Source organism: Pongo abelii, chromosome 16 (genome assembly GCF_028885655.2).
Source record: "Pongo abelii isolate AG06213 chromosome 16, NHGRI_mPonAbe1-v2.0_pri, whole genome shotgun sequence".
Taxonomy (NCBI): Eukaryota; Metazoa; Chordata; class Mammalia; order Primates; family Hominidae; genus Pongo; species Pongo abelii.
In genome coordinates this window covers 19,550,542-19,560,646 of record NC_072001.2, presented here as the reverse complement: position 1 = coordinate 19,560,646, position 10,105 = coordinate 19,550,542, and the positions used below count along the sequence as shown (strand labels likewise).

The 10,105-nt window shown below is 44.7% G+C and overlaps 1 pseudogene; it reads left to right on the top strand.

The window, feature by feature from the left end:
* The first annotated feature begins 1,097 nt into the window (after positions 1 to 1,097).
* LOC129049990 (alpha/beta hydrolase domain-containing protein 17A-like) lies at positions 1,098 to 8,462 on the top strand (annotated as a pseudogene).
* Positions 8,463 to 10,105: the final 1,643 nt, after the last annotated feature.

Below are 10,105 nucleotides of genomic sequence, written 5' to 3'. Positions count from 1 at the left end.
ACGCACTCCCAGATATTTCAGAGACTTCCAGTTATGTTGGGATCACGTGGAAAGATCTAAGAGACTCTGAGGTGAAATGCCATGAATCACTCTGGGGCTGAGGCAATAAAAAGCCCCTGCCTCATTCCCAAGTTCTCTCCTTTTCCGCTTCCAGTACTTTGAAGGTTACATGCAATGTGTGTCATAGGTTAAGGCTAGAGGAGTTTATTCTGACTGACATTGAACTTTATGGGAGCAACCAACAAACTTTGATTTGATTGAGCCATTGAGAATTCAAGCTTAGTATCTTCTTGTTGCTGCTGCTGTTTACCAACACAGTGGGATTTCTACAGGGCTCAAGAGGGCAGATAAATTCCATGTGAACCAGAATGTCTCCTGTTGGGCTTCTGTATAAATTGTGCTGATGAAAAATGTTAAGCAGATAAAAATTTTAGAAATTCATTGCTCCACACTGTATCAATGCTATTTTTGTCTCAGTTGAAGCCATCCTAAAATTATATATTTAGTTCATACTATCTTCAATAGAATTGTTTTTACCAACTTGCTTTTTGATGTTATAGATGAGCCTTTTGTAATTCTCAACTGAGTTCATACACAAATGTTATTGAGTCTATTGCCCACCATGTTAGAGAGGTTCATGAGAACTCAATGCAGAAATGCCTCTGAAGTGGGAAAATCTGTCATTTCTCTGAAGAAACTATTATAGTTTTAACAGAATGAATGATGGAAAATAATAATATAGAAAATCATATGAAGGAGTAAGAAAGATGGGGCACTATTAAAGGGATTATTTGATGGCAATAAGGATGAAAATGTGTCATTGAAATTCTTTAGGTTTCACATAGAAATCGCACCAGTTTATCCCGGCAGACATATTGTTTAGAAGTGTTTAAGAAAAGAAATCTCTGAATCATGCTTTACATTGTTTTAGGTCATGGGAACTAGTAAACATGTTTCACTATGCAGACTATTAGTCAACATTTAGATCATGCGTTTCAATATAGAATGTCAAATTGTGAGAGGAGAATGAATAAATCTAATTGTTACAGTCACTCAGCTGACATGCTGAAGTGCCTGGAAAATTTCTCACATGAATAATGGGTGAAGAGTCAAAGAATGATTCGTTTGGGGAAAAGAAGACCTGCCGGGTTTTGGAAAGGGTACGTGTATGCATTTAGTAGTGTTTAGGGTGGTAGCTCTATGGTCCTGGCCTTCACATATTTATTGGGCTGCCATGTATTAGGTGGAAACACAAAACTGTCATTACTTTGTAGGACAGAAAAGGCTGAATACTGACAATTTCATATGGTTCCACCTAATAGAATAGGAAACAGAGTTATCTCTGAATTGTTTATCTAAGGTAGAATTTGGGGAAGTACTTAGAATTTATAAAAATTAAATTTTAGACTAAAATATATAGATATATCTAGAGTTGTTCAAAAATGAAAATAGAGCTGAAATATCAAGTGCTATAATGGAGTTCATATAAGAATTCCATGCTTTGTATTTGAGGTTGGATATGTGCTTTTTCTTTATCCCTTTCATTTATATGGATCTAATCTTCTATAATGTTTAAAACATTTTGATAGAGATGTTCTTTGGTGTTCTTTTTTCTCTTGATTTAAAGATCTGCTTTACAACCAAACAGTAAGATTAAACAAAACAAAACAATGCCCACGGCTTCATGGTCACTCTACGCATTTAGAAAGGCCTCGTGCATGACCTATTATGGTCATCTGGAAAGTCTTTGTAATTTTTTATCAAAGGGCTCTACATTTTCACTTTGTACTGGGCCCTGAGAATTATGCACCCAATCCTCAATCCATGGTCTTCTTAAATTCACATGCGGATTAGAATTATAAAGGTACATTAATTCTAGGCCATCAAAGGCTAGCTTATAACTTTCAAATTACATTTGGGAATTGTTCTTATATAACAGCATTTATTGCTCCAAAGATCATTATGTAATAACTACTAAATAATCTATATGAATGTACATTTGGGAAACCATGAAAACTTTCTCAAAGAGCTCTGCTGTTTTAAGTAACAACCATAAAATATTTCCAAAGGCATAAATAAAAATAATTACAACAGAAAATCTGAGAGACAAAAACAAAATCTATGACAACATACCAATGCAATTTATTGAAAATAGATACACATGAAACAAAGAATAAAGAACAGCAGGAAAATGTGCCACTATTGTGGTTACAGCTTCGAGGCAACACATTAAAATGCCAACCAGACACAGGTGGCAACAGATGTATCTACCACCAAAAAATAAAGTTAAATTAAATCAAGTCAAAAATTTCACATGAAGTAACTGTTCAACGAAAATGAAAAAGAATAAAAATCACATCTGCTTACATGGCAATGAAACATGAAAGATTCTGCTAAAAGTTTATGTTGAAAATTAAGAGGGAGGTGATCTATGCACACTCATCCAAAAATAGAAAACAATGAATTAGTGGACCAATGCCAATGTTAATTTTGAAAACCTGAAAAAGAAGAAAATTAAGATATGGTTGATAGGTTCTCTACAATATAGCAAGAAAACTCTGCTGAAACTCTAAAGGATACAAAGTCTACTCAATTTAATAACAAATGGCACATTTCTTTTTCTTAAAAACATATGCATAATCTGTGAGTGCATTTTCTACTTTAGGGACCATTTGAATTAAAATCCCTAAGTTCTTATGAATGTTTTAGAAATATGTACAGTAAATGAATAAAGCCCATAGTTATTTAAGGATAACATTTAAAATTATTTACTAAATGTTTAATATTAAAATAATAGGACATGCCGTCCAGTCATAATCAAAAAAGCCAAGGTGATTATGGAGTATTGAGGCTGAAAAGAGCTAGATCTAAATCAACCTATTCTGGACTTCACTGTCAGTGAAAAGAATTGAGAGGAAAATTTTCAAAAAATACTTATACTTGTGAGATTGGTGATGAGAAACAATCTGTGAAATATTGCCATTTCTCTGGAGTAAAAATTTTAAATGATTGATTAGCACGATGTCCCTTTCTCTTCACACTTACATCTTTCTGATTTGCTCCTCACATCTCAGGCATGCTGAGGCTATAATGTCTTTCCATCTACCTTAGGTTTACTATTTTAAAATTGATTTTTGATGTTGTGAACATGAATTGTGTATAAATACAGGAGAATGGGGTGTGTATTTCTGAAAGTCCAGAGTTGTAGGGGCAAAGAAGAGATTTCTGGAGTCCCCTGTGTGCCTGCTTACAGAGGTTTCCTTCCTGATATTGTCAACTTCCAGAATTCTTGCTCTGGCTCCATTTTAAAGCCCTGACCACAGTTAAGTGTCTTTTCCTGACCCTCATTTATACTACCATGAAGCTCCTTTGTAACATGAAATGTGCAATGTGACCAATTGTTGGCTGTCCAGACAAACATATGTTAGGACTTTTCACTCTGGCTTCATGCTGAAACATCATTCACATTTAGTAAAGGAAGGGACACTCTGTTAAACTCACCACATTCTTTACTTTCTGGAGTCATACAGAGATATTCCACTAAGTCCTTTTGCTTGATCTCATAGAGACCATCCTATGAAAACTGAATTAATATGAAAGCAGGTAGAGTGAATATTCATTTAAGTCATTTACAACAACATCCAATAGTGTCTCCAAGTGGAACAGATATTTAGAGACCAGTTTGGCAGGAGATAGGATGGGAAAAAGAGTGGCTGATGCATGCTGAGAAGTAGTAGGAACAATCCAGTTTTTAAAATATCGTTCTTCTTGTTAAGAGTCTGTTTATCAGGTTAAACACAGTCAAGTGATCACTCAGTCGAGTCTAATAATTCAGTAACTGAGAACAGATGGAGAATACATGGATATGTGTCTGTGTGTACACTCACATGCAAAATCAGTTGCCCTGACTTTATCTTACTTACATCAATCAATCTATTTATTGATTTTGATAGGAAGAGTATGTATTTTAGATACCTCAAGAATATCTCCTGAAATACTTCCATATTCTTGCCATTTGAAGAATCTTTTTAAAGGAAGAAAAATAATTATTAGCAAAGAATCCACATTCCCAGTGGCTCCATTTTCATCTCCTTAATCCAGTGTTAAAATTCATGGCTTGGGAAAAGTGGGATGTTTACAATGCCTTTCTATGCCATTCATCTATACCATTAGTTTTAATAGCCTGTTCACTTGAACAATTTCTAAGTATGTGGTAAAAGAAACTAAACTAAAATAATAATGCATTATATTTGAAAACATCAGTATCCTGTACACAAAACTTCCATAAGTAGTTCTTCCTAGATTGAAACTAGAACTAATCCATTTCCAAAAAAATCTATATTTTTCTGAAGACAAAAAAAAATGTTGCTACAGATAATTGCCATGGGCTGCAAATATTCTAATTCATCCAATATTTCTCTCTTGTTGCATGTTGTATAGATAAATATAATGCATCAATATTAGGATAGCATATATTTTATTAAATGTTAATGCAGAATTCTAAATTTTCTAGCATTCACAGAAAAGCAAGCTGCTGATAATAAGTAGTATTTAAAGAGAAATCTTATCTACTACAATGAATTGAGAAATCCAGGATATTAAGACCACAAAAATGATTGTTTAGATGATTTAATTATAGCACAACAGGCTTTTCTGCTGATAGTTATAATTATGTTTTAATAACCCAATCTCAACAAACATAACTACAGTACAAATGATGAGCACAAAAATCCATCTCATTTGTAGCTCAGACTAGTATTTCAAATGTAATTTCTCTATTAGTAATTTAGTCTGATTTTTATAATTCGTTAGAATAAATCAATAACTGACTTAGAAATCACTTCTATGATTTTAAGTATTTTTCCCCAGAAACATTAACAATACCACAAGCATTAAAATGTTGAGAAATATTTGTATATGATGATGTCAGTGGATGTTCCTTTCCTCAGCTAATAAATTCTAGTATAAAGTTTTCAGATCTGTACACAAAAATGGATCATAAAAATATAATCATGGTAGAAACTATGTAGCAATTTTATGAATGTGGAGAAAGAGTTCAAATAGTACTTTTCTACTGTACTGTGTCCATGCAAAGCTTCATTCAAACAAACAAAAACAATACTGAATTCATTATGTTACAATCTTTCAGGACACTGCATTTGTTCACACTCTCCCCTATCTCCATCTCTAAGGGACAGATATAATTCCCCACTCCTTGACTTTGATCCTTGCTGTGTGACTTTGCTTAAGCCAAAGGGGTATCTCAGAGGATTTAAGGCAACAGAAGCCTGACATGTTTTTGCACAGGCAGGTTGCACTCCTGACTTTCGCCATAACAATAACATGCTTCAAGTACCCGGGAGGGCTGAGGAGGATAACAAATACATGGAACAGATCTGGACACCAGCTGCAACTTCAAGCCAATGCCAGCCAAGCCCAGCCTAGATCAGCTGAACTGTGTCTGACCAGAGGTGCACGAACAAGAAAGGCAACGCCGTGGACCTGGGCCAGATGGGCAGCTTCTACATCGGCCTGGGTTCCCGCCTCCACTGCAACATCTTCTCCTACGACTACTCCGGCTACGGTGCCAGTTCCGGCAGGCCCTCCGAGACCAACCTCTACGCCGACATGGACGCCGCCTGGCAGGCCCTGCGCACCGGGTGAGGGCGGCCCTGGGGGGAGCTCAGCCTGGGCACACCCGAGAGGGGACCAGGTCGGCGGCCGAGGGGAGGGCCGGGCTTCCCTGGGAGGAAAGTGGGCGGCCCTGCAGGAGGGGAGCCACAGTGGACGCATGCGGCCAGAGAGCCGGACAGGTGAGCTCAGGCGTGCGGGTGCAGCCTCCACACGGCTAAGGTGTGGCCAAGAGGTCCCCCCACACCCTGGCCTGTGGAGCCAGGCTCCCTGGGATCCCCTGGCCTGAGGACAGGAAGGGGCTGAGCTTGTCACAGGGGCGTGGACACCACGCGGCTGGAGGGGGTGGGTGGTGTCGGGGGGTCTGTGCACGTGTGGCTGGGAGCCCACGGGCCGAGGCAGCACTTGGGGCCAGGTGAGGCGAGGCTGCTGCATCGAGGTCCCGAGGCCTGGTCCATGAGGCCCTGTGGCTGTGGAGATCGGCCATCCCGGGGCAGGGCCTGCAGGTTCAGGTGCAGACCCCCAGCACACACCCGAGGTCTGGGCCAGCCTCGATTCCAGATCCAGCCCTCCTAATCATCCAGGTCCCCAGCCCTGCGCTTGCTTGGGCCCTTCTCTCGTGTTTGAGCACCGCCCGGGCCAGTGCTGCTCTGGACCAGAAGACCCGCGTGGGCCTCTGGAGGCCTTTCTTGCTCGCCACCCACTGGGGCTGTCTCGTCCTGGCCCTGCCCTGCCCAGCCCAGCCCAGTGGTCTGACCCGCTCCTGCAGGGGCCAGGCGCAGCTCTGAGAAGTCAGAGACCCTGGGGAGGTAGGATCCTCATTGCCTTGGCGATATCCCAGGCAGTCCCTGCTGTGGGCCTGGGAGCTGGGTCCCCTGCACCACCATGGCTCTGGGGGGCTCCCGGCAGTGTGGGGCGCTGAAACCAAGCACCACTTCATGCAGCTTCCTCGGCCCCCTTCTGTCTCTACTTCCCGGGGCACCGGCAGAGTCACATCCACCATGGCCAGCTCTGAGCTCTGTCTGCTCGGCCTTCTGTCCTGCTGCCGCTTTGTCCTGCAGGAACCTCGGCCCAGAGCCGTGAGGGGGAGGCCAGATCGCACGCAGGGCCTCCACTGAGGATGTGTCTTGTTTGATTGTCTGAGTGGTGACAACCAGGTGGCAGCTGGGGCTCCTGCCTGGAGCAGGTGACAGGGCTGGGCTGGCTCAGCACACTACTGGCCTTGGCTGCCAGGGAGCAGGCCAGGGAGGCTGAGGCAGAGCTGGGGCCACAGGCACAAGCCAGGCAGCATCCTTTGGGCCATGGGTGAGCAGTGAGCTATGGAGTGCTGCCAGGAGGCTGGGATTCCAGGCCAAGGAGGGGGACAGCCCTGCTGGTGGAGTCCGAATGCCAGGCAGACGGGACGCACACCTGCCCATGCTCCTGCCTCGCAGGAGGGCATCTGCCTAGGATCAGAGCCTGGAGCATGTGGGAGAGTTCTGGGGTCGCGGCATCGACTGGGTGGCAGGTGGGTCCCGCGTGGTTGGGACTGGGCACGAAGAGGCCTTGGGACTGGTGCTGGATCAGCTGGGCCAGGGGCCGCACACCAGTGACCTGGGGGTGGGGGTGGCCCTGGGTGGGAGCTGGTGGTGCTGAGGTGGCCAAGGACTTGTCCACTCCCAAGAGAAGGCGCTGGTGGGAGGAGGTGCTGCCCCCGCAGCCGCCATCCTCGATGCTGACCTGGGTTGGGCTGGCACCTCATTGGGCATGGGACTCCGAGAGTCCAAAATTGGGTGGAGACATCTGGGGACACAGCTGCCTGAATTCCTCATGGCCAAGGGGGTGGGCAAGGGCTGCAGGGAGGAAGAGTGTACCCTGCCCCGGCCAGTGTACCAGGAACGGCTTTCTAACCTGGACAGGAAGGCGTGAAGCATTCAGGATGTGGGGGGGCACACAGTTCCCAGTGTGCGCCCAGGAGTGACCAGGAGAAGGAGAGGCGCCAGGGCTTCCCCTACCCTAGCCCGAGGGGGACTCCCTAGCCAGCATCCAGCAGATCCTGGCTAGGAAACGCCAGTGAACCAAAGCGCCAGGGAACAGGACCAGGCCGCCGGCTCCGCCCACCGCTGCGGTGTTGGGGGACTGGGGGTGGCCCTTTGGACTGGTGTGGAGCCTGGGACTGACCCACTGACTTGGCTGAGCGGGGAGACTGGAGAGTCGCATCCGGAGTTGGGCCCGGGGACGCCCGCTGGCGGGAGGGGTGCGCGCGAGTCGGAGGCCGCGGCTGACCCTGCTCCGGTGCCGCCAGGTACCGCATCAGCCCGGACAGCATCATCCTGTACCGGCAGAGCATCGGCACAGCGCCCACGGTGGACCTGGCCTCGCGCTACGAGTCCGCCGCGGTGGTGCTGCACTCGCCGCTCACCTTGGACCTGAGCGTCGCCTTCCTGACACCAAGAAGACCTACTGCTTCGACGCCTTCCCCAAGTGAGCAGGCTGGGGCGGGGACACGGGCGGTGACGGGGATGGGGTCGGGGACGGGGGCGGCGCCCGGGCCGGGCGAGGTCTCACCCGCCCCACGCCCCTCCCGCAGAATCCAGAAGGTGTCCGAGATCACGTCGCCCGTGCTCATCATCCACGGCACGAAAGACGAGGTGATCGACTTCTCGCACGGGCTGGCGCTCTACCAGCGCTGGCCCAAGGCGGTGGAGCCGCTGTGGGTGGAGAGCGCCAGGCACAAAGACATCCAGCTCTACAGCCAGTACCCGGAGCGCCTGCGCCGCTTCATCTCCCAGGAGCTGCCCAGCCAGAGCGCCTAGCGGCCACCGGGGCCCAACCGGCCGGACCTCAGCAATGAGGCGGCCCCCGGACCTCATCCCGCACCGGCCTCCCAGGGGCTGCATGTGGACCCCCGGGGGGCCCTGGGGACCCCGCCCCGACCCAGGGGCCGTGGACGATGTACAGGCAAGAGAGCTACGCACTCCTTTCCTTTCGGAAGTAAGAAGAAAAATCGTGAAAACGGAAATTAAAGATTTAAATTTTTTTAAAAAAACACAATGTTTATTAATATACCCCAAAGTTTTTTTTTTTTTTTTTGAGACGGAGTCTCACTCTGTCGCCCAGGCTGGAGTGCAGTGGCGCGATCTCAGCTTACTGCAGCCTCCATCTCCCAGGTTCAAGCGATTCTCCTGTCTCAGCCTCCCGAGTAGCTGGGACTACGGGCGCGTGCCACCATGCCCGGCTAATTTTTTGTATTTTTAGTAGTTATGGGGTTTCACCGTGTTAGCCAGGATGGTCTCAATTTCCCAACCTCGTGATCCGCCCGCCTCGGCCTCCCAAAGTGCTGGGATTACAGGCGTGAGCCCACCGTGCCCGGCCGTTTTGCACAGATTTTTTTAATGCAAAATCATGGTGGCAATGGGTAATGGCTACCAAGGTGCCCTCGTTCAACAATCCTCTTATTCAGTCATCACATCTACTATGTGTAAGCCATAATATCTTCTAAAATGAATTATAACTATATTCTAATTGTTATTTCACTAAGTAATCTCTGCTAGTTTAGTCTCTATTTCATCTCAACGGAATGCCTTCTGAGTTCCCATAATTGTGACTAATTCTCTGAGACGACATCAGAAATATCACTATAAACTATGAAACCTACAAAGGGGATTCCTCTTTTTCCTTTTTATTATAAAGATGCTTTTTTGTTTGTTTTCTGCAAGCAAGCATGGTCTTAATCAATTTTGTATGCCCATACCTAGGAGAGCCCCTGATTGATAATAAGACCTCAATAAGATTTGTTGAATAAAGTGCAAATATGATTTTCAGCTTTCCCTCACCACTTTCTTCAAAACAGACTAGTTCATAACTGAAACAGGCATTGTTTCTAGAAAACAGTCACTCCAACTGATCCCCTCGTTTAATCATTTTTGTACTCCCTAAATCTGTCATAATACCTGGCCCATAGTGGGTAAGTAATCAATATTTGTTCACTGAACTAATAGAAGGATGAGTGAATGAAACAATACAGGCATTTTAAATTATAATTCAAGATTGAAAGCATATTACTTGTCATTTGAGTGATTTTAAACAGTTAAGTATATGATAATTAGGAAGATTTACTTTCCTGCTTCATTTAAATTTTAAATATAGTGATCAAGGTAACTATGATTTTCATTCATTTATTCAATAAATGTATATTTAATATTTTTTATCTCACATGATAGATTGATACTGGTCAAAGACATTACAATGGTATTATACATAAAGATTTGTTTTAAATTTATAATATCTTGAAATTTTTCTCTTGTTAATCCACAAAGTATATTTATAGGTTGGGAAATAAACTTTTTAAAATGTTAGATAATGATATTTTTATTTTCTATTTTATCTTATTATTATTATTTTTGACACAAGATGTCACTATGTCACCCATGCTGGAATGCAGTGACATAATCATGGCTCACCACAACCTCAACCTCCCAGGCCCAGGTGATCC